This window comes from Podarcis tiliguerta, assembly GCF_965153285.1.
Source record: "Podarcis tiliguerta genome assembly, chromosome: 3".
Taxonomy (NCBI): domain Eukaryota; kingdom Metazoa; phylum Chordata; class Lepidosauria; order Squamata; family Lacertidae; genus Podarcis; species Podarcis tiliguerta.
The window spans coordinates 76,752,159-76,778,091 of record NC_139536.1 but is presented as its reverse complement, the minus strand read 5'-3'; the positions used below and the strand labels follow the sequence as shown (position 1 = coordinate 76,778,091).

Below are 25,933 nucleotides of genomic sequence, written 5' to 3'. Positions count from 1 at the left end.
GCGATTATTTAAAGTAGTGGTTTATCCAACTGAATAGAACTGCACCTGCAAAGTGAATCACTGACTAGGCTGCCAGCTCTGTAAATTGCAACCAAAAAGGATATTCGTTTGAATGCTTACATTATAGAGTCAACCACAAAATATTTATTTATTTATTTATTTTTAAAGGGCCCTCATTTCTCTTCCAAATTCACTTCTGAATGCACTGAAAGGTATTTCTGCCAAGAAACTGCCTCAGTATAGGGCTTCACTACAACGTTTTTAAAAATATTTGCTGTTGTGATCCTTGGATTCTGCTAGTGATTGCCGCATTCACTTGGTTTTTTTAAAACAATACCTAATGTATTATGAGTTTAAGCTATTGATATAAAAATTGCCAACTATGCAATTTTATGTTTAATGGACTATGAGACCCTCATGAAAAATAAGACTCTCCCCACCCTGACAAATTCTCACTTTAACCAAGATGGGGGGAAATAGCCCAATAGCCTTCCCTCCAAAGAGAAAAGATTCACAATGAAGCATTTTTTACAGTATTTGGTAGAATTTCAATGGAAAGAAAGAAAGAAAGAAAGAAAGAAAGAAAGAAAGAAAGACTCTCTATCACGAACATTTGTTGTGGCATCTGTCTCAAGAGACAATGGAGTGCACTTGAGGGCGTGAAGTCAAACCACTGTGTTAGCAGCACCGAAATGACCTTCCCGGGGCGCAAGTCTGGGTAGGGTGTATGGTGGTCCTGGGCTGCCCAGATGACAAGCACCCCCCACCCCCAGGAATCATTACATAAAGCCCGCAATCACCACATATTGATACACATTGAAGAAATTAAGATCCTGGAATGGGATTTCATTCTGAACGAAAAAACAAAACAAACCCCACCTCCGAGTCCTTGAAAGACTGGCTTTTAAGAAATCCAGGATCTGCAGCGTTTTTGAGAGTTTTCTCCAGGGCACAAATGCTTTTCCAAGTTGAAGAGTTCAAGTAGGAGGGTCACTTATGGAAACATAATTAAAAATAAAAGGTTGTGTCTAACTGCAGAACCACTCTACTCCCCACAATATCATTATTAAAACACACCATTATGAATCATCGTAGACTTGTTGACACTACATTCAAAGAATTCACATTAGCAGTAGATTATTTTCTCTTCCTATTAGCCTTTTAGTGCTGGGGTCACCAACATGGTGCCCATAGTCTCAGTGGTACCCTTGAGGAATTTGTCTGACGCCAGCAAAGCCTGCATGCTTTGTTATGAGGAGGCAAAGGTGGTTGCTACACCCCAACCTGGAAAGTATGTAGAACAGATAGAAGAAGATGAAAGGGTGATACTCTTTCCCACTAGGGCTCGGCAATATCTGGTTTTCAACATCACGATATATCACCAGTTAAACATCACAATATATTGATATAACACAATGTTTGAAATAAGGATGGAACTATGAAGAGGCGGATTCTCCATATAGTTGGGGTATGTGTGTCACTGTAGTATGTGCTCAGATTAACTAGATCAGCAGACATCACTTGGAAAGGTGGGAAATATCCAAATGTCAGATGGAAAAAGGATGTATTATTAGAAGACAGACTTGCTGTTACTTCATAATGCACATTAACAAAGACTCAAAGAGCATGTGGAAAGATTTGTGCATTTAGCAAGACTTGGTTTCTTTTTCAAAACTGAAATAACCACTTCTAACCCCAAACACAATATCCCTGTGTAAGAAAATAGAATGAAAACTCACAAGTATAAAAAGAGCAGGGTGCAGTAAGGAGAGTGCCATTTGGTAGTGACGTCAGCTATCCTAATATCTGTAACCCAGCAAAAAGTGTTCTCTATAAGACTATAGATAGGCGCACACACAGAAGCTCAAAAATGGCTTCTTTGCGATTTTGCCAGAAAAGCTCAATAACCTTTGGTCGAACTAAAGCTCAATAACTCCCTCCCCCCCCCCCACCCCGAAAAAAAGAAAGCTGAACAACTTTTCTGTCCGGATTTCCACTAGAAAACCCTACGTTTTGTTTCCTGAGGAACAACAGAAAATGCCTTCACCAGTCAAGCTGCAGGCAAAGAATCTGCCTCCCTTTCATGACAGAAGAAGAAGAAGAAGAAGAAGAAGAAGAAGAAGAAGAAGAAGAAGAAGAAGAAGCAGCAGCAGCAGCAGCAGCAGCAGCAGCAGCAGCAGCAGCTTTTCTCTCAGCCTAATGGCAGGGTCAATCTCGTTGGCTGCTTTTCTAGCTGTGTTGTTCATCTTGATTTGCTTTTTCTCCTAATTGTCCTTTCTCATCCACAATGCCATGATGGGCAACTGGCCACTAGAGCACAGATGCACAATGACTGGAGAAAGTTGGCCAGCTGCTCCTGTTTTCCTTTGTGTTTTGCTGGTGATCCTCTCTAGCCTGCACTCTTCTGTTTCTGGAGGACCTTAGGAATTCTAAGCTGGTTTGAATGTGGATGGTTTTGATGTGATGAAATCAACAGTAAAGGTAAAGGGACCCCTGACCATTAGGTGCAGTCGTGGCCAACTCTGAGGTTGTGGCGCTCATCTCGCTTTATTGGCCGAGGGAGCCGGCATACAGCTTCCGGGTCATGTGGCCAGCATGACTAAGCCGCTTCTGGCAAACTAGAGCAACACACGGAAACGCCGTTTACCTTCCCGCCGGAGCGGTACCTATCTACTTGCACTTGACGTGCTTTTGAACTGCTAGGTTGGCAGGAGCAGGGACCGAGCAACGGGAGCTCACCCCGTCATGGGGATTCGAACTGCCAACCTTCTGATCGGCAAGTCCTAGGCTCTGTGGTTTAACCCACAGCGCCACCCATGTCCCATTCAACATGTAGCCAGGCTCTAATTTACAGCTGTCTAGTAAAAATGGACACTAAAAGTTTGATGCAAATTGGACAGTTTTCTCTTCCTGTTGGCAAAGTCTGGGGACTTTTAGCACATTTTATTAAAACTAATTAAATTCAAGCCTACAAATGGGTGGAATGTTTCACTTGTCTTCTTGCAGACAATTCAGTTTGTCCAGAAGTAATTTACATTAAGATAACACTGCATTCAAGACATTATGAATTTGTAATACCTCATTATTACCTTAACTTGCAGTTTTTCAAATTGTAAGTTAGGCCTCTTTATGTACTGCATGGGCAGACAGCTAGTCCCTCCTTCCTTCTACATCAGTTTATGGATTATATATGTCAAAAGCTTTCTAGATCAAAGTTTTGTCTGGCTAGTCAGTCATTTTTTCCCTCCCCCCTCCAAAAAATAAAAAATAAAAATCCCCACACCCCTACTATATTTTCCCTTGTCACTGAGGCACACATGATACCAAACATGTGCAGCTAGGGAGAGTCAAAATTATTAATATTAACGACTTAAGACAGCAACTTGATGGGATGACTCATATATGTTAAACAGCAAGCACTGGCAACTCAAAAAGAACATCAAGAGCGCTACTTCAAATATGGTCTTTTATATATTCAGGGTGCTTCTAGACAGGTGTTTATTGTGGGACTGGTGCTGCCAATGCATTTAAGTTTTTTGCAGTACAGTCGTGCGTTTTGGCTCCCGAACGCCGCAAACCTGGAAGTCATTGTTCCGGTTTGCAAATGTTCTTTTGGAACCCGAATGTCCGATGGGGCTTCCACAGCTTCTGACTGGCTGCAGAAGCTTTCTGCAGCCAATCAGAAGCTGCAAATGCTGGATGTTAGCTTCATGTGAATAATTGATCTGAAATCAGCCAAAAGAAAAGAGAGATACCCAAAGAAAATGGGTTAAAACAGAGCTATCCAAAAGGGAAGAGAGAGAAAAAGAACTAGCTGGCAAGTGAACTACTCTAATTCGCTTCCCTAGAATGTTTGTTTCAGTTTATGCTTCACTTTTTAGTTCTTTTGCTTTTCTGAGTATTTCACATACCTTTCATGCCATTTTAAAAAAAAGGCTAAGAAGCAGTGACAACCTACCATGACCAAACTACGGAGCCTCTTGGGCTTGTTGATCAGAAAGTCAATAGTTTGAATTCCCGTGACGGGGTGAGCTCCTATTGCTCTTTCCCAGCTTTTGCCAACCTAGCAGTTTGAAAGCATACCAGTGCAAGTAGATAAATAGCTACCGCTGCAGCAGGAAGGTAAGTAGCATTTCCGTGCGATCTGGCTTCCGTCACGGTGTTCCATTGCGCCTGGCACTCATCACGGTGTCTCACTGCTCCAAAAGCAGTTTAGTCATGCTGGCCACATGACCTGGAAAGCTGTCTGTGGACAAACACCAGCTCCCTTGGCCTGAAGCGAGATGAGCGCCGCATCCCCATAGTCACCTTTGACTGGACTTAACCATCCAGGGGTCGTTTACCTTTTACTTTCCTAAAGAATGTGCAAGTGTCTTAAATCTATTGCAGTATCTTGACTATTTTAATAATTTATTTTCAGGTATATATAGTGAAGCCTCTGGGTGGCACAATCATTATTTAACTGAGAATACACAGTATATGCAATTACAATTGGGTTGCAAACTGAAATTTAAACATTGGGGTGCTGGTAATATAAGCACGATACAGCATGCATGAAGCTGCATATTTTTTGTTCAGAAGTATATTAATAATCAGGGCTAGACAAAGCAATTATGTTGTAACTCAACTAAGCAAGCATGCCAAATTCTATTAGCTTCAAAACCATGACATGGTAAAACTGGATATTGTGGCGGATGAGCAACTATAGGAGAAAGATAACTGAATGAGTCACAGATCCTGCTTTAGAAGAACCCACAGGATTAAGAATGGGAAAGGGAAAGGATAGTAACATAGGACATACTCAAATAATCATAGAATCTTAGAGTTGGAAGGGACCCCAAGGGTCATCTAGTCCAACCCCCTGCAATGCAGGAATCTTAGCTAAAGCATTCATGACAGATGGCCATCCAACCGCTGCTTAAAAACCTCCAAGGAAGGAGAGTCCACCACTTCTTATGGGAGTCTGTTCCACTGCTGAACAGCTCTTACTGTCAGAAAGCTTTTCCAAATGTTTAGTCAGAATCTCCTTTCTTGCCGCCTGAAGACATTGGTTCAAGTCCTACCCTCCAGAGCAGAAGAAAACAAGCATGTTCCCTCCCCCATGTGACAGCCCTTAAGATATTTGAAGATGGCTATCATATCTCCTCTCAGTCTCCTCTTTTCCAGGCTAAACATGCCCACCTCCTTCAAGCGCTCCTCATGACCCTTAATCATATTGGTTGCCCTCCTCTGCACACGTTCCAGCTTGTCAACATCCTTCTTAAACTGTGGTGCCCAGAATTGGACACTGTATTCCAAGTGTGGAAGCCAGGTGTCCCCCATCCTATATTTGTGCATCTGGTTAAGGTCATTTTGAATTCTGATTCTGTCTTCTGTCTTTAGCTGTCAACTTTTCCCTTTTCTTGCGAGGAATCCTATTCAGAATAAGGGATTCCCTTAAAGGGAACATTGACGGCTATGCCCAGGATAGAACCCTGCGGCACCCCACTTGTCACTTTTTTCCAGGATGATGAGAAACCGTTAATGAGTTCTTTTGGGTTCAGTCAGTCAACCACTTGGTTGGTTCTCCCACCACCTGGGAAATGAAATTGTCAGCGATGCAATGGAGGAATTTGTCAGACCTTATACTCTTGGTAGAATTTGAGTCCCAAGAGATATCGGGGAAGTTTAATTCCCCCATGATTATTATTTCTCTCCTTTTTGAATGTTTGGTGGTCTGCTCTAGTAAGGCATCATCCAAGTCTTCAGTCTGGCTTGGCGGTCTATAGCAGGCACCCACAGTAAGGTCACTGTTGTTTCTCTTACAATTTTACGTCATTGTGCCTATATAGGCAAATGAATTCTTTGTACAGATGCTTATATCTATGTATGGCATTACCCTTAAATTCCAGCTCCAGTGAACAAACTGTGAAGTACAAAACAGCAAAATGCAGAAGTTTATACAACTTGCAAAATGCAGGGACGTCATCTCTTTTGGATCAGGCCGCCTAATTAACATTTTGGATTTCAGCGCATATGACAGACCATTCATACAAGAAGAAAGTCCTTTATGCAGTGAATGGACTCAAACAATTTTCTCAAAGGAAGGGAAGGGGAAAGAGAACTAGCTTCTCTTTGGTCCCTTTCACTGTGCTTTTTAATGTCATGGGAGAGGACCAACTTACTGCACCATAGCCCACTTCATACAATACAAGAAGGCTATGCGCTGGTTTCTGTGTAGGGAATCAATGGGCCAATCTTTCCTCCCCTCAATTAAAAAAAAAAGCTTTGAATTCCATGTGCCCTCAACTACATACCTTGAAGCATATTGTAGGCCCAAACAGATTAGCCCCTTTCTTTCCATTCCTCCTTCCCTTTTGACATTGGTAAAAGTAAATATGCTGCCAGGCATACTCTGCTATCCAGAAAGAATTACCTTATTTTTCGCTCTATAACGCGCACCCAACCATAACACGCACGTAGTTTTTAGAGGAGGAAAACAAGAAAAAAAATATTCTAAACGAAACAGTGGATGTATGATTTTTGTGGTTCATGCTGTGGCCACAGACATGTGATCTGACAGTGAGTTTGGAGTAGCCCAATGCAAAAATCCTGAGGATCCATGTGGATTCATGCTTTGTAACCACATTTTTGCACCACTGCGGCCCCAAGCAACAGTGGGTGCATGATTTCTTTGGTGCAAGATGTAGCCATGGACATGCTATGTGATCTGATGGTGAATTTGGGGTGACCCAGTGCAAAAATCCTGAGGATCCACGTGGATCCGTGCTTTGTAACTACGTTTTAAGTGGGGAGGAAAGGAATAATAAATAATAATAATAATAATAATAAATTTTATTTATATCCCGCCCTCCCCCAACCGAAGGAAAAGCACTCAAGGGACAAGGAGCATGTGTGGGGTGTGTGGAGAAGGATGCTGCTAATAATGAAGAAGAGGGGTATAAGAGGAGAAGGCTCCTCTCCTCTTCCACTTTTCTCCTTTAAAGCAAGCAGGCTCTGCTTTTCTCCCTCCTCCCCGCTCATCCCCGGCTTAGCGAGCTGAAAAACTTTGCTGCTATTTAGCGAGCTGAGTGGGGAGGAGAGAGGGACAGAGGGCCTGCTTGCTTTAAAGGAGCCAACCGGACAGGAGCCGCTTACACTCGTGTAAGCGGCTCCTCTCCTCTCCTGCTTTGCTCCTTTAAAGAAGCAGGCTCTCTGTCCCTCTCTCCTCCCCACTCAGTGGCTCTTCTCCCGCTTTGCTATTTCAAAGCGAGCCACGGAGGAGGGAAGGAAGGGGAACCATGGATCCTCTGCTCACGACTGCAGCAGATCCCCCCCCCCCCGCCACCCGTAGGCATTCCCTCCATAACACGCACAGACATTTCCCCTTACTTTCTAGGAGGAAAAAAGTGAGTGTTATGGTGCAAAAAATACGGTAAGTACTCTTCAGTCCCACTGAGATCAATGGTCTTTAATTTTGCTTAACTCATTCTGGCTTCTGCACAACATGTCATTATTTTTCACACAAGGAAGCTTATATAACCAACACCCCAATATTTAAATGTATTTTTATCTGGAAGCAAGTGCACAGAGTTCAAAGAGACTTGCTTCCTTATCAATTTGATTTGAATGCAAATATGGTTTTGGATTGCATATGAAGTTCAGAAATCTGTCCTAAATACAGTCATGAACCACCAGAAGGTATTTCAGGAAAATGAAAATACCCTCCTGCATGGTATGTGTATGTATTTCAAAGATGTATAGCCCACCCTTCACTCAAAGGTCTTAAGGCAGGGTCCACATAAGTATTAAAATATCTATCATCCATCTATCTATCTACAAATACAAAGAACAGAAAAATAGCATAAACAGAACAGAATAAAACTGACAACACTCAATACTCAATCTTCTCATTATCTATTATTTGGAAACTTGGTCTCCATCAAGATTTTGCACAGAGCTACTTCTTAAGAAAATGGTTCCCTTGTTTCAAAATAGGCACATTACTTGCACATATCGTAGACCATGAAGAATTTAAAGAATAATATATTCTGAGTAGCCACCATTCTTACATTTCATTGATAACTACACTTCTACTTGAAAACTTTGGTTAGTAGGCGAGGGTATAAATATTCGTAAATCACAGAATTGTAGAGTTGGAAGAGACCCTGAGGATAATCTAGTCCAACCCCCAGCAATGCAGGACTATGCAGCTGTCCCATACAGAGATCGAATCTGCAACCTTGGCATTAGCAGCACCACACTCTAACCAACTGAGCCAACTGTTAATTATCTTTTGGTAGGATCGTGCAGCTATGGCAGTGGTTCATGTGTAGGTGCATACTAAATTAACTTTACCCTTTTGCCTTTTATTAAAAATAACTCACCTATTGGTTTCAACAAAATCCAACAGTTACTTATTTACTCAGAAAATTTCTATAACTCAGTGGTGAGTCCCAACCATATTGAACACTGACTTCTCTCTGATACATTGTCATGATTACAGTGTATCATGTCCCTTTCAAAGAAAGAATTTGCTTTCCCTCCTACCAATGTTATTTCAACAAGCCCATAATAATACTCCCAGTTAAAAACAAACAGCATGTTTCTAAACACAGTACTGTAACTGCCACAATTAAGTCTATGGGTGAAGCGTCTATGGATAAAATATCTAGTGTCTGCAATTTCCTATAGGAGCCTTTTAAAATACTAGTGTTTCATCTGCATTGAGAAAATACGACTCTCGTCATAAACTTTGAATCACATATTTAAGTTATTTTTAATAATTGCATCTTGGTAATATTTTTCCAGAGCTAGCCAAAAGCACTCATAAGCTACTGTTCAATCTACCATATTAAATCTGGGATATTAAGCATATTTCCCAGGAACTGAGATGCACAAAATTCAATATATTTTACTCCTAAATAACATACTTGGGATCACTGTGTAGGTGATTTGATGTCTCAACATTAGGAGATAATATTTAGTGCTGATAGCAGTAACAGATATTTACAGCGCTGAATAATGTGGTTTGCCATACAAAAAAAAAAAAAAATCTTAAATGTATTCCATGGCCACTATAAAAGCATGTACGGTAAAATATTATGAGACAATCATAATAAGATAGGCAAACTTATCTTGCTCACATCCTTATTGGGTCTCACCAGCTGCGTAAACTACCCTGAAATCCAAACTGGGTGAATAACAATATATAAATGTTTTGAACAAATAACAAAGCTCTGTGTTGCAGATTCAGAAAACTAAGGCTACCTAAAAAGATTTACACTTGAGGACAACTATGACTTCATCAATGCCACTTATAACTATGTTTTCTCAAAATCAATTACTTCCAAGCAAATCGTTTAAAAGGTCAGGGTGGTAATGTACCTCCCAACCCTCCAATCTACAGAATTTGGGGCACCATATAGCTTACTACAGGGTGAGTCTTTTAAAAGAGGCCCTGTGGAACATGTGTACTCTGTATCCACGGGGCCTCTTTTAAAGGACTCACCCTGTATATTGTGCTTTAAAATCTAACTTTAACTACATGATTGATACCTGCTCCAGCTATTGCCTGTTTCCTCCTTCAATAGTTCCTAAAACTGAAATAACTGAGTAAAGCACACATCATAGAACCAAAAAAACCTCACAAGTGATTAAGAGTTCTATAGCAGGATGCCAATTAATTTATAGGAAGGAACAGTCCACTACCTGACTTAGACAGAACACTGGAAGCCACTGCGGTGTAATGGTTAGTGTTTGGGAGACTAGAATTTGAATCCCTACTCAGGTATGAAGCTGAAACACCATAAAGGGTGTTTCTCAGTCTTACCTATCTCACAGTGGAGGATGAAATAGGGAGGGAAGAACCATGTACACCACCTTGAGATTGTTGAAAGAAGAGGTGGTATATAAATGAAATCACCTGTCCTGTGTCCAACTTCTGCTTCCAGTAACCTCCAATTCACTGGTGAGGAATTCCTGACCTCCAACTCCCTAGTTTCAGAAGCCACTTTGCCTATAGGATTACACACTTATTATTAAGTAATTTAAGAAGGAGAATTGGGTAGCTAAATACCCTGAATACCCAAAGAAGTGAAAGAAACTAAACTACAACAGCAGTTGTGCAGATGGTGTCACAAAGAAGCAGAGGCTTAATAGGCCAACCTGGGAAACTTAGATGTGACTCCCTCTCTGTCTGTCTTGGAAACAGGACTGCAGGATCAAGGAGGATATTCCAGCTTATGCTTTGCCAAGTCAGTGGAATCTATATATTTTCCATTCCTATGCATATTTCTTAACCATGAAGCTAGCACCCAGGGGAAGAGTAGGAGCCTTCTCTTTGTTTTTTAAGGAACAGATATAGCAATCATACCACGCAAGGTAACTGTTCACCTAACCAAAGAAATAATAAATAACTGATTGACTTAAAAGAAAAAAAGAGTGCTTCTTCAAGTTTTCCAGCCTTTCACTATGAGTAGGAACTTGCACCACAGATTTTTTAAGAAGAGTTTTGTACAGATTTATTATTAGAAGTAGAAAACCTCCTGAAACCAATGAGTCATTATGTATTGGAGGATACCAAGAATACCCATTTATTTCACTTCTTCCACAGCACTCAGGGTTTTTTAATAAATAAATAAATAAATAAATAAATTTCCGCCCCCTCCCATTCTTAATCATTAGTCAAATGGATTGCAGGGACCTAACAAGAGTTGCTTAAAAACAAGGGAGTCTTGTCTTTAAAAACAAACAAACATGTGTTTTCAAAATTTTGAGAGAGATTCCATTATTTAGTGAGCCTTTGCACCATGAGGCCCTACAGATGTTTTGCACTTTAGCAAAAGACAAGCTGGCTGGGGTGGATGGAAGCCATAGACCAAAACATATGAGGGTGCCAGGTTGGTGAAGCCTGCTTTAATGTTATCTGCCTCATTGTGATTTTATATGTCATATCCCAGTTGGCAGCCTGTGTGCCATAAGTGTGAAAGCTCTTACTCCTAGGTGCTGCCAACTTCATTGCAATATTGCAGGTAGTAAAGAAAAATACAGTCATAGCCTCTAGATTGCTATCTGGAAAAGAAGTGGGATCACTCCTAAAATCTAGCAGTTGGCCTGCAACATCATAAGCAACACATTCTTGTAAAGGCAGAACAATTAAACAATTAGTTAACCTTCAGAATTATAATATTAAATGCCATTTGCAGACCTTGGCGAGGTAATAAACGGGAAAGGACCCCTGGATGGTTAAGTCCAGTCAAAGAGACTATGAGGTTGCGCCACTCATCTCATTTTCAGGCTGAGGGAGCCGGCATTTGTCCACAGACAGCTTTCTGGGTCATGTGGCCAGCATGACTAAACTGCTTCTGGTGCAACGGAACACCATGACGAAAATCAGAGCACATGGAAACACCATTTACCTTCCTGCCGCAGCAATACCTATTTATCTACTTGCACTGGTGTGCTTTCGAACTGCTAGGTTGGCAGAAGCTGGGACAGAGCAACAGGAGCTCACCTTGTTGTGTGGATTTGAACCACTGACCTTCTGATCAGAAAGCCCAAGAGGCTCAGTGGTTTAGACCACAGCGCCACCAACTCCCCTGGTGAGGCAATATCAGTGTAATGGAATACCAATATAACAGAGCAGCTTACACTTTGTGTAATGGTGTGGCAAAGGCACCCTGGCTTTCACCACAAACCATTGACACCATGCAGATATTAGTACACCAATCATGCTCATGCATGGAACAAATCCCATGGGTTCAACTATACTTCTGCATGCCTCCAGTGCAACCAGTTTTTAAAGCAAAAAATATGCTGGGTAAGAGTGTTTCAGACAGGAGACCATGTGCCAACCAAGATGTAGAAACTGCAGACAGAACTCAAAGTATGTACCAACTATTTGTTCTGTTATAAAGGAAGGACGGCTCTTATGTCAACAGATAGAACCGTTTGGGAAAGATGAAACAAGCTGAATCCACAGGAGCATAATGAGACTTTGGGATTTAATCTACTCCTGACAGTTAGAACTAGCATCATGCTGGTCACCATCCTATGGTGAAATTATGCCTGCCTAAGATCACAGGGGACCAGATATGAACTTTTCAGTGCACTGAGTTCCGGAAGGCCACATGCACTCACCCATCCATTCATAAAATGAACGGCCCTCCATTGTGGGAATCACTGGCCAGAAGGCACAGTGCTACACAGAGGAATGCTGCAAGAAAAGCCTGTTCAGGAATTCTCTAGTTGTTCTGGCAGCATGAAAAACTGCTGTGCAGGTGTGTACTCAGATACCTATGCAATCAAGATTCACTGTTGTAACTAATGAGGAATTCATTTGGCAAGAAAGAAAACAGGGGAGGAAATAAATGAAAAGGGGAAAAGGAGAAAAGAGCAGTAACGATCTGCAATTATCCAATAGGCATAAAAGCCAGCAAGACCCTCATGGAAACGCACTACCTGTGATCACTGTGTGGTTTGGAGGTTTTCTTGGGGGGTGTACAGGCACATATGTATCTAAAATTGAAAAGAGTAAGTGAGATAAATACGTTTTGAAACATGGCTGCTGTAATCAGGTAAAGGATTAAATGAATCTCCATGTCAAATATGCTTTCAGCGTTTAACCTAGGTGTTCTGTCATGCAATGTGTAGAGCAGCCCCCAAGACAGACAAACATATTCTACAAAACATCAGTAGGAGCCACCCCACATCAGCAGGGGTGCAGCAAACGTGGGCATCTTTGCTTGAAATGTGCATCTAAAGAGCAATCTGAAGATGTTAAAATGAAGAAGAAGAAAGTTGTACTGTGTTAATGAGGAAGGAAACTGCCGCAGCAAAGGGAACTTAAAAATAGCCTTTGAGCAACAAAACACCTCTCTCACATTCTTTGAGTCTGTGCTCTCCTATTGTGCACAGCTTAAATTAAAGGTAGCTTGTGCTGCAGGCAGACATGTGAGTCAGCAAGAGCTGCCTGTAGGAAACTGCTGACATTTTTTAATGGCTCAAATACGCTAAATGCACACACACGCAAAACCCTTCCCACTCAGTAAGTGCAGACGCGCGCACACACACACACAAGCATTCAGAACAACCTTCAGCTTACAGTTCTATTCTCCTTATTCAAACCACAGCATATATTTTCTTTTTCAAAATATTTTAATGTGAGTTATAATTAGCAGCTGCATTTGAGTTTCAAGAGTCAACTAGTTTTAGCTTTCTTATTTATTCAAACAAAGGACTTGAGCCACTTCTCTATTTTCAAAACTGAAATTGTTGTCACAGAGCACAACTTACTGCACGGGCTGTAAAATGCACTTCCTTTTTTAAAGTTGGGAGTCTTTTGTTGAACTTGGAACACTCACAGTATCAAATGCTCTAGTTAAGAAATGACTTCATAAGCTGGAGAATAAAGGTTTATTTCTAGAAAGAAAAATGCTGGAATTTAGTCATATTAGAAGATAATGCCTTTTGACCTCGAAGACCCAATTCACAGGCTTTGGATTGGTTTTTGAGAGGCAGGGGAAACACTTGCAATTATTCAGTAATATGATGAACACAATCTGCACATATTGCTGCTACTTCACTCAGGCTTAAAATTGTAGACCTGCAAACAACAGGATTATAGCAATCTATTAACCCTTTCAGTCCTCATCGTACAGTGGCCTGGTTCACACATAACTCAACTAAAATTTGGCTTAGCATGAATGAACAAACATACCAGTGCAAGGGAGAAAATCACGGCAGCCTCAATCCTGTGCCATTCCTGCAGCCACCATGCTACCAAGAGCTAAGCCTTGGTTTGGCTTAAGCATTACATCTGAACCTGTAGTTCGTCTCATTCTAAACCAAATAGATCTCACTCCAAACCAAAGCAGCAGGAACAGAGAAGGAAAGCAGCCAGGCATGAGCATGCTTACTTGTTCGCTCTAAGCCAGGGGAGAGGAACTGCCTAGTCCACAGGCCAATCCTGACCCACCAGGAGGTTCAATTTGGTCTTCAAAGTCATTTATACCAAACCATGGCCACTGTCCATCAGATGAAATTGCTGGGTGATGTCAGCTGATGGGCCAGGTTCAAACTGCTGGGTGAGGCTTCCCCAGCACATTTCCTGCAGGGAGTGCGCTGGTCAAGCAGACCCCTTCCCCTATGTAAGCCAGTCAGCTTCAACAAGTGGGGAGATGAATAGATGAGAGTTGGTCCATGGAGAGAGGAGAAGTAAAGATCTTGCCTAACAGGCTCCCCACTCCTGTGTTAAGCCACAGTTTAGCTTCACAATACATGTGGACAGCTCTAGTAAAGAAATTAGCAGATACATGCCAGTATATTTCCTGCACTATCGCTATACTCCATAATGTGCAACAGCCATTCTTTTACTTTTTGACCACTATGTGAATGTGCTACAGGAACCCAGAGCGGAACACATAGAATGTACTCATGGGGTGGCGAGAGGAGGGGGGTCGCTGCCCCGAAACCAGAGGAACAGGATCCTTCACAAGAGCCAAAGGGGTCCCCATCTCCACAAACACAGTCAGCTCTGAGGTGTAGGGAGCAGTAGGAGGTGCACTCCAGGAGGGCAGAGGCAGGCAAGGGTGCATAGCCCAGATTCCTCTGGGAGATTCCTCAGCTAGAGTAGGCTTAGGTGAGGGTCACATGCTTCGTCAAGCCCAGAAGTTGCAAGCAACACACAAGGTATAAAAGGGAAGCAGAGCTGAGGTGCTGTGTCTGCTCAACTTTCCAAGTGGATGGACCTTGGCTTCGATGTTTCAGGGGTTCTACGGAACTGCACTTTTGGGGACTGTATACCCCAGGGAGAACTTGCTGCCAGGTACAGCAGGGGTTCAGGACACAGTGATTTCAGAGTATCCTTAATTAATTTCAATCTGAATATGTTAGGATAAGTGATTTGAATGCAGAAACAATATTATCCACATGCACAAAAATTGTAGAGGCTTCAGGTTTAGGCCCAGCCAAGTAGGAAATTACTATACCAATTCATTATTCTTTTAGGATGACAAATTCTGTGATCCTAAGTGCACTACTAAATGCACAGGGAATTACTTCCAGGAAAGCATGCATAGGGTATCATTGTATGCATAAAAAGCATTATCTTAATGTCATTTTCTATAGCAGGAAAATAGCAGCATACCAAAGTATGAAAACTGGACTACCCAAAGTCTCAATGAGCAAGTGAAGAGTACCCATTTTTCAACCTTCCATAGAAGATTACAAACATTTTATGTCATTCACATAACATATCACCAAATTGGTTAGTTTCTGTGTTGTTTTTTTAAAATGCTACCCCTTTTGCCTTTTGATTTGCATGTATTGTTCATTCAATAGCTCTTCTGTCAATGCTGGTAATTGTTGTACTAAGCCAGTAGCTTCAATTTGAGCTCATTATTGATCACACAGAAATTTATATGCATTCCTCTGCTCGCTTGCTCTAAAATTATCATTTCAACTCCAGCAGTGGCAGGCTAAGTATGACGCTTTTCAACACACTACAAAGATGCTTCAGTCTGACTAGAAAGCAAAACGAGCATGCTGCAACTCAGCTGGCTATGCTCATACATTTTACATTTTCTTGAGGCAAGCTTCAAAATGACTACTTAATTTATGCAGCTGCCATAAGATTCTTTTTATTTTATTTTATTTTGTTCTGCTCAGAACAGAAGAAACAGTGACCAAGTTTTGCAAGAGCTGAGTAGGCATTATTAGCACAGTTGTAGCAAACCGTATGCAGATTTTAGAAAGGAAAAATGGGCACTTGAAGTATTCCAGGATAAACCATTATTTTCTTTGAAATCCACTAATGGAAGCAGGGTCTGTCTATATTGCTAACATAGGAAGTTCAATTATTTTAAAACATCTGTGCCAAATTAACAGTGTAACATATTATATTTACTCCCTAACACCACAGGGCATTCAACGAAATTGGTACAGCTATAGCTGATGAAAGGCTACGTTAATCAGAAGATGCATCATATGGGGTCACATAAAAGACGGAACCAGATATATAAATTCTGCATGCCAAGACATTATCATCAAATATTGAATTGGTATGAGGCGGTATTACTGAATCACTTTACACAAGCTGAAAAATTCCCTTTCAGTGTTTCAGAGGGTATACAGAATTGGATTTTAGAAGTGAAACAATGGAACTGTTAGCTATATTCTAGTGGAAGACATTATTAAATACTTACAGGTAAACCTAAAACATAGCAACGCTTCATTACTGCTATTCAAGAACATACACATTCATTTATTCGAGCTCATGTCCTCCCTTTCTGGAGGCTCAACCTTTAATATCCTTTATTATCAACCTTTAATAGAATCACAATACAGAATAACTTAGGAACCTACAATAACAATTCACATACATATACAAATGGTAATTCACTTAACGTTACACCATACTAACAAATCTGTACACACACAAAAACTACTTCCCATGTAGATTGCCAAATTATATCATATATCCATATACCAAAGGTAAAGGTAAAGGTAAAGTGAGAGCCAGTGTGGTGTAGTGGTGAAGAGCGGTAGTCTTGTAATCTGGGGAACCGGGTTCGTATTTATCTATTTACACTTGACGTGCTTTTGAACTGCTAAACATATACCAAACAACCCATAAAAAGTAGCTCTACTTCATTCAATATCTATTGCAGGAATGTATATGAAGGAATGATCACACACTATAGTTTGCTATCATATCAAAGCTATCATGCTCAGCAAATTTCCTATTACAGCGCCAAGTATCTGCAAGGTTCCTTCTCATATTATGTATCTGAACATACTTTTATCAAATACTGCCTATAGCTAGTAAGCTACATTATTTTTTATAGACTATTATTACCTCTGAATACCAAGGCTTGATGGCAAACAAAAGATGAATACCCCAAGACAAAGACAGGGACATGACCGTGCTCATGTAAATATGAGCACTGAAGGGTCTCTGTCACTGGCCCAGTTCAAATGTCATAATAAACCATTGTTTTAAACAAACTATGGTATGATGTGAACCAACATGGCTGAAAAGTTTGCAGTGTTCCTCCCTGATTCCTGCAACTGTCATGGAACAGACAAAGCAAGCAAGAGCCTGGCTTATCATGTTGTCTGAACCTAGATTCATGGTTTGTTTCCTCCAAACAAACTACAAATAGTAAGCCAAGCATAAACATTTGCTACCACTTCTGGTTTGTTTGGAGGAAACAAACCATGAATGATGCTAGCTGTTTTGTCAGTGTGGCGGGAAGTAGTGCTTGTTCACATTAAACCATAGTGATGTGACCTGCAAACCAAGCCACTGGCAATAGACCCAATCTGGAATGTGATCACCTAAACTAAGCTAATTTATCTTGGCTTGGAATAGGGCCCAAATTAACTCTTTCAAATTTGGACCCTTTCCAAATTCCATGTTGGGCTATGCTCTCAAAGATGTCACTGGGAATATGACAATGCCCAAGGCTTGCTGCTTTCCTCAAAGCTTTTCATTATCCCCATTGCTTCCAGATAAGAGTAACCGGTACTGTGGTTAGGAACTCATACAGCAACAGTATTTTAGGCAGCAAAATCGCTAGGAATTGTATTTTTCAAGGTATCTTCCAGGGTCTTTATGAAAGACACTGAAGGCAGTATTTCCTAGAGTCTTGGCACCCAGAATGCAGGTATCAAATGAAAGCTACAGCAGCAGCTGTTCTACTTTATAAGAAAGAGAAGGGGCTGGCAGTAGCTGTGGCAAGAACCAATGATAGGAAGGCTGAACAAATCAGAAGCCAAGTCTGAACTCCGAAGAAATTTGGCTTAACTCATAATTATTGCTGAAGCTCCAAGAAGGGGAAGTTCATATAATGAACTCTGCTGCATAACTGAGAATGTCAAAAGCAGAGATATCATCCAAAAAAGTTTCTTCCATATCAAGGCTGGGATCAAAGATCTACTTTAAATATGTTTAACGACATGTGTGCATGCAGAGCCAAACTTTTGAATAGTGTTCTTTAGACAGCAAACCCCCCTCCCTTCCCAACTGCCATTATCACTTTAGCGGCTTTTGAAAATCAACTACATTTCAAAAGTTTGCCACCCTAGATGGGGGAGGGCTGCCATTCAAAAATACCAAGCCAAAGGTTCATTGAGCGTGTGGAAATAGTTGTATAGTTCTTATGCTCCCAGCTGAAGTATGCAACAATTTTACCCCAGACCGTATCCATTTCTGAATGTGCATATGCTGCATTTTTATACATGGGCCACCACTATAAGAATATCCCCTGTGATTTGTCTTTGGGTGAAAAAGCACTACCTGCTCTGTTTTCACACAGAGGTTGTTCACAAAAGGTCACATGTGCATTTCTTTGTCTGGATAAACCCAGACCTTTGGGTTTTGTGATTAAGGCTGCAATTTTATTCACAGCTTTATTGAACTTCACTTCTGAGTGAACATACACAGGATTGCACTGCAAGTTTCCCACAAGGCTCTCTAGTGGCAAGTTAAGAAGCAGTGTGTAGTCATCCCTCCACACCTCAACCTGTCTCTCCTGCCTACAATTGCATATGAATGCATACCTTCCAGAAGTTAATTAGGTCTGGAGTTTACCTCAGCTATTGCTTGAACCTCTACAGTATTTGCTCATCAAGAGATCTCTTAACTCTCTTGAAAACATCAATCATCTTTATAACATCGCTGTAGGCATTACCTGTACAGCTTGAGAAAATGAAGCATGTCACAGAACAAGTTATCTGCAGAACTGGGAATACCAACGTACAATCCCTACTCTTATTCCCACGCTTGTAAAGCAGGGAGTTGAAAAAGAAACACAAAACAAAATGCCATCCCTTTTACACTAAGAATTTGATGTCAAGCATCCAATATTTTCAACGACATATCTCAATTTGGGCTGAAGTGTGCGGAGGTATTCTACAACAGGGCAGAACTGGCACCGTCTTACAATTCTGACATTCATTAAAAAAATAATTGGAGTATTATTTACTGTTTACAGGCTAAAATGTATTAGCATTTTGTTTTATTAGCTATGTTTCCTTAAAATCTATTCATTGCCATATCCCAAAAGCTACAATGCTGACATAAACATCTAAGGTACATCTCTATTAATTATTTTTTTTGGGGGGGGGTATATTTGATGTGTGTTGAACTTACATAAGCTTCAAATAGGTAATAACAATTGTTACTCAATAAAAAAAAAGACATGAGTGAATCTTAATGAGTGAAGCAGGCTTAGCCATTTATAAAGCACAATACTGTATAAAAGTAAGGCATGGAGAACCTTCATCTTGTGGGCCTAATCACGCTTCCCCATTTGGCTCATGAGGCCATTTTGATCACATCATGCTCATCTGCTCCATGCCCAACAGCATATGAGAGACCTGGCTCAGCTGAAGTGGTGTAGTGTTTGGCGTGCCTACAAAGGCCTGTGCAAAGTGCTATGCACAAGTGTGTAGCAAGATGTGACAATCAGCTGACTTGGGGGTCTTCACAGCATCCAACATCAGCTGATCATTCGTGCTTTACAGGTTGAGTCTTTGACTGCAATATTTGATTTCAAACCATGAGGACAAAAAGACGGGGGGCTTATCTAACATCATTGTGGCCCTGCCCACCTGTCCACTTGACCTGGAGTGGGATGGGAGAAATACTGATCTGAAACACCATTCAGATCCAGTTCCCCATCCCTGCTGTAGGTCAAGTCATGCCTATATTTGCTGGGGTTGTGGTGCAATACTAAAATATGACTTTAACACAGCCATAGGCAAACTCGGCCCTCCAGATGTTTTGGGACTACAATTCCTACCATCCCTAACCATTGGTCCTGTTAGCTAGGGATGATGGGAGTTGTAGTCCTTTCAGATAAGGGCCGAGTTTGCCTATGCCTGCTTTAACACTTATCACACTTCGGCTCACATGTTCTCGCTCCATGGTATGGATATAGGGAGAGGATTAGAACCACTTTTTATTAAATTAATTTGTATTTACTTTTACGCTATGGTTTTAGAACAAGCCAGGATAATACTCAATAGCATGATCATGGCTTATTTGAAAAAAAACAGTTTACTCAAACCAAAATCCCCCTAAATCCATATGTAACTAACTCTGTTTAGTTTAAAATGTGGAAGTGGAAGTTGAAGCTTCCAATTGCCTTTTTGCAGCTAGATCAAAGGAAGACAGGGGAGAAGGGTTCGTGTGAGCCCAATACCCAGCCGACTCACACTCATAACGCTATGAACTGGCATAGTGAAAGACACAGACTGGCAAATAGTCCAACCTAGCATAGGAAGTCATATTAAAAGAGTGCTAAATTATTTCTACTGCCAAAGGATAACATTTATTAGCATTTTATTCTAAGAAAATATTATTTTAGTAGAGACAATACATAGTCGTGTGCTGCCTAATCCTGTTTGTGCTTATTCAGAAGAAAGCCCCATTGAGATCAATGAAAATTTTACTCTATGTGCTTTTGAATGTAGGCCAAGACTGCACTTCTGTTCACACCTACCAGGGAGTAGGATCAGCACTGGACAATGGATTGGTCTGTAATGGTCCTAATCCCTAAATACAAGCATTTTCCTATGTAATTCTAGGGAGAAATTGTACCAAATAGAGGACACGTGTGTACCTAGCACAACATATTATGTGTGTTGTATATATGTAGTATAGCATAGTGATTGAGTGGCTGAGCCACAAATAATAAATTCCTGGTTTGAAATTTGCCTCTGCTTTCATTAAATCATGTGCCAATCTGTCCCAGGCATTGCCTTCTCTGACTGGCAAGTTCTCCAGGATCTCAAACAGAGATGGGTCTGTCATGTCACCTATTTTCCTTTTAACTAGAGATAGCAAAAATTTCAACTAGAGACTATTTGTACATAAAGATGTTCTCTGTCACTAAACTATGGCCCCTCCATGTAAGAAGGTGTCACTTCCACATCCTGATAATCTAAAATAGAAAAAAAAGTTTACTCAAAATCTGCCAGTGCCTCAGTAATGAAAAGCCCAATGATCTCACAATAAGCGTTTGAAAAAAGACGCCTGGTGATTTACAAAAATAGCCTGTTCCACAAAAGGAGAGGCATGATTTCACACTTAGCTTACTTCATGACAGCCAAAGCCTTTACAGTTAAGAGGCCTGGTCTGTATGTTACATTTTAATGATCTGGGAAAATAATTATCGGCGTTAACATCTCTCTCCAACTTTGTACAGAATAGAGAGAGAGAGAGAGATGAAAAATGTGGTCTTTCATTTGGCATTATCTTATTTTGGGAACCCACTAGGCAAGTGAGATATTTTGTTGGGAAGTAATTATCCTTTGCTGTGCAACTCAACAGATTAAATTGATATAGAAACCACTCTTTAAAAAAACTATGGCACAATCTTTTGTGTTACAATAATGCATCCTCCAACGTTTGTCACAAATAATTTAAAGAAGAGTTTTGCTTGCCAAAAGGCACTTCCAGTAATTAAATGATTTGGCAGCCTGACGCTATAAATGAAGCAATCATTTTTGATGTCCTAAGTATGCACATTTACACACAGTGACCCAAGTACTTTCACAAATGCATGCTCCAGATCTCTCTCTGGGAGGAAACAGAACATAAATTTCTCTTCAAAGCAATCAACAGAATAATACTAGACACTGCCTTTGAATACACAGGAACTTGCAATGTAGTATTGACTCCCAAAGTGTTCATTTCATTGCAATGCACCATAAAGTTATTCCTATTATGCTCCAAAGAAGAAAGGGAGGGAGAAGGGGAGGCAAGAAAGGATTTGAGGTGCTGACCAGATTGACATCCCCAATCCATCTTGACTTATGAATAGGAAGCCCCAATGGGAGGATGAGGGCAGAAGCAGCGGGTATAATGCGAGCAGCTTTGCATGCCTTGCCCATGCTGGATGGCTTTAATAAGGATCTGGCAGGAAGCATTTAGCCACCCAGATTGAACAAACAAAACAAGCTCACAAAAAGAAACCCATCTCCTCTCTGCCCGCTCACTATTCAGCACCACCTGAAGCAACCAGCAGCAGCAGCAACAACACCACAACCTCTTCCTTTCTTAGAACTTGTCTCAAGGCATTCCCAGGTTCTGCACAAGCTTTTTCCAACCCCAGTTGAGAACCATCAAGCCGCTGTTGCAACACAGGAAAACTGGAATGCACCGGAGACACATTTGGGGGAAGGGGAGAATTCATAAAAGTAGATGTGCAAGGCCAGGGAATATTTGCCTGCCAACTCCCCCTTCCCTCTTTCCCAGCTTGTTAAAAAGGCCTCGCAATCTGACAGCTGCTCGCATGAAAAACAAGAGTCGCTCTCTCTCCACTCCACCCCTCCCCTTCCCCGCTTTCCGACTTACTATCCTGAGCTCCTCCTCCTGCGGCTTGCTCAAAACACCCATCCCCGGGCATGCACAGGGCAGTCACCACTTTTCCCCTGGCGCGCTGGGACGGAAGCTTTAATGAAATTAAAAAATGCCCACTGTATAAGGCAGGCCTAACCCTCTCCACGCCACACACACACCCCTCCCTCCGCTTCGCTCCTCCCCAGCCACCTATAAAAGCCACCCTTGCGCGGGACTCCCAACAGAGCCAAAGCAGTGCCGGTCACAATTCACATTCACACACACAAAACAGATCTTCTCGGAGCGCAACACCCGGCCGTCCGCCTCCTCACAACAGGTCTGGCTTCGCTTCGTGTACACTTCCCGCGCTGCAACGTCTCGACTTTCTGAAGCCTCCGGATCAACGAGGCTGGTCTCCCGCCAGAATACAAAGGCGCAAAGGCAGAGCAATAAAGCGCAGGGCCATTCACCCTCCCGCCGCGAGGAAAGCAGCCCTTTCCCCCCAGATAACCCGCGGCGCCAAACTTCGCCCTCCTCCCATCCCGAGAAGAAAAAGAGAGAGAACGAGACTCACCTTCTCATCCACGCAACTTTCGACAAGCGACCGGTCCTTTCCCTGCCAACGTCGGGAAGGGGGCGAAATATATCTATCTATATAGGTCTTTAAAAACAAAAAAAAACAAACTGGATCTCGTAGGGGGCTCTCGCGGGGGCCGCTGAGGTGGTCTGTAGAAAAATGTGCGCCTCAAAGAAGGCGCCGGTCACATACCGACTTGCTCGCCGATCAAAAAATAAAATGAAATGGAAACAACAACAGCCAGCTGCCTCGCGAAGCGAAGTCTTGCACAGGAGGAGTTTTAGATATGCCTATGTACACGCGCATATAGGCATGCATATACATAGACATAAAAGGAGGGGGGGACAGAAATGGATATAGACATATAAAAGGGAGGGGGCGGGGAAGTGGAAGAGGGTGGCGGTGGTGGAGGAAGAAGAGGCTGCAACGGCGAAAAGGGATGTGGGGGGAGGCAGAGAGAGAGAGAGAGGTGGCAGGGGGGAGCCACGCAGGGCTTGCTCTGCCGCTGCAGCGCTCGGGGGCTTCTGTGCACAAGGCGAAGGCGGTGTCGGAGGCGGCGGCGGCGGCAGCTCCGCGCTTCTTCGCAGCCCGGCGGCGTCGTATTGTTGCTGCTGCGGCTGCGGCTGCTGCCCCCGTCCTGTTGGTTCCACTGACTCTCCCGGTGGCTCGCGCTCTTCCCAATGGAACGCCGCCTACTCCCCTCAATCGCTACATTGTTGACATTCGCAGGCTGACATCATCCTCCTCCCACCGCCGCCGCCGCCGCCGCCACTACCAACTACCGCACACACTCACATACATGCATGCATGCATACAAGGCATAGAATACACCCCGCCTTCCCCCCCGCCATTCACAATAACGCCGCGCAAATCGCGTAGCGCACGCTCCTAAGGCGGCGCGGGCCCGCACGCGCACAACCGGGCGTAAACCCGCTCTGCGAATAGGAGCTCCTGCGCTGGCATTCTCTCCCAGGGCTCCTGCCCGCATGCGCACAGCGGCCTCAGTGATTCCAAGCGCTGCTCCTTCGCTCCTAACTTTTCTCTCCCTCCTCCTTTTCTGTTCGCGCTGCTATCGAAAGGCACACTGGGAATTGTAGTCCTCCTTTTCCCTCCCTCTCCTTCCTCACTTCTGCGTTTGTGGAAGAGCAAGGGAAGGGGAACTCGTTTGTAACGCAGCCCCAGCGGGACAATAAAGCAGCCACAGCCGCTGTGTGTGTGTAGCCGAAAGGGGCATGAGGTCATTGTTTCTGTGCTGAACGACTGGCGAGGACTTGGTTCCTGAGAGATGCATTAGGCGAATTCTGAATACCACCTCTTTCTCCATCATAAACTGAAACGTGTTTAATAAAAACGTGGCAAGCGCGAAGCCCTAACATAATAAAGTGGTAATCACCAATATGTGCTAAACGAAGTGCTTTCGTGGAATAAAAAATGGGCTTAGACTATGGGCCAAGACAACACAAGCATCAATGGGCCATAAATCGATAGGTGTTTTAATTTTTTTTAAGCTGCATTGTAAAAAGGGCACTCTCACTCTCTCTCTCTGTGTGTGTAATATTAAATAGCTTTTAAACTGTAAACCACCTGTGATCTTGGGATGAAGGGAAGTATATAAACGTAATAAAAAATAAAAAATATAAGTAAATATTGTTATAAATAATATACTGCATTGATAATAGGAGGAACACGCACCTGCTGCCTCTGGAGCTGTGGTGGCATCAGAGATGCAGGTTCTAACAACTACAGCCCCCACACCTTACATGGTGGTCGCTGGGGCAGTAAATTGTTTAACTCAGTATTGGCTTGATCTTATTTTTGCAAGCCTTTCCATTGTCCTGGATTTATACCTCCACTTTCCCTCCTTTTAAAAAAGCAAAACAAAACAAAAAGCCCAGGTATTTTACATCCTGAACTGTGTGATGACATAGTACCTGCCATCCTCCCTTTCCACATTTTGCCATAATTGCAAGGGCTTTTGCCAAAGTTTTCTAGGTATGACACAAAGGCACCCCAGGGCAGCCTCCACAACTCAGCACCATACTGCAAAGTCCTCTGGGCAGCTTACAAGTAGAAGAAATAAGGGAGGGAGGAATGAAAAGAATGAGACCAAAAGGCTATTACTATTCAAAGTTCAAAAGCATGTAAGATCAGAAGTGACCCATGCACCGCAGAAGGAATGCCTCCCTGCAGCTGTTAAATTAGCTAACCATAGTTTGCTACCCAGATAGCAGCACCAATTGCCGCTGTCTTGAATAGGTCGTTTCTTATGTTGTATTTGAGTAAGCTTTACATAGAAAGGTAACCTTGGTTTAAGTACTTAATTCGTTCTGGAGGTCTGTTCTTAACCTGAAACTGTTCTTAACCTGAAGCACCACTTTAGCTAATGAGGCCTCCTGCTGCTGCTGCTGCACCGCCGGAGCACCATTTCTGTTCTCATCCTGAAGCAAAGTTCTTAACCCGAGGTACTATTTCTGGGTTAGCGGAGTCTGTAACCTGAAGCCTATGTAACCTGAAGCGTATGTAACCCGAGGTACCACTGTATTGGCCAGTGGACCTCCTACATTTCATGACCTACAGCTTTTCTTTTCTCTTTTTCATTTCATCTCTATGTGTATGTATATCTGTATGTGTTTGTGTGTACACCATACACATATATAAGAGATATATGCATATATCTGTCTGCCAACTTGAGGATAATACTCCATGTGTTTGATGAACCCTAATCTATATGCATTTAAGCACATTATCCCTCTTAGTCTTTACAATGTTGCAATATTGTACTTGCTGCTACACACTAATTACACTATCCCTCTGTGATTCAATGAGAGAGAGCACTCATTCATGCTTGACTCATTGATCTCACTTATTTCTTTAATGTTCCTTGAACTTTCTTTTGAGATATTGCAATATTGGCATATGAATCTCACCCTAGCCAAACAAAGCAATAAATATATGAAATGAAAATAGTCATCACTAATTGTGCTCATTATCGCAACATACTGTGAAATTCAGGAAAGTAACTCTCC

General features: G+C 42.2%; 1 protein-coding gene across 6 annotated transcripts in view; it reads right to left on the bottom strand.

The window, feature by feature from the left end:
* Positions 1-25,933, bottom strand: part of BACH2 (BTB domain and CNC homolog 2) — a 227,025-nt gene that overhangs the window by 146,047 nt on the left and 55,045 nt on the right. For 2 of the 6 annotated variants that reach the window (XR_014509537.1, XM_083433472.1), the window contains exon 1: positions 22,905-23,850. The exons of 2 other annotated variants lie outside the window; for them this stretch is intronic. The gene's annotated coding sequence lies outside the window, so the exon portion shown is untranslated. Of the gene's footprint in view, positions 1-9,811; positions 9,998-22,345; positions 22,435-22,904; positions 23,851-25,933 lie in introns of those variants that run through there. 2 more of the 6 variants (XR_014509538.1, XM_083433474.1) reach the window with 2 other exon arrangements.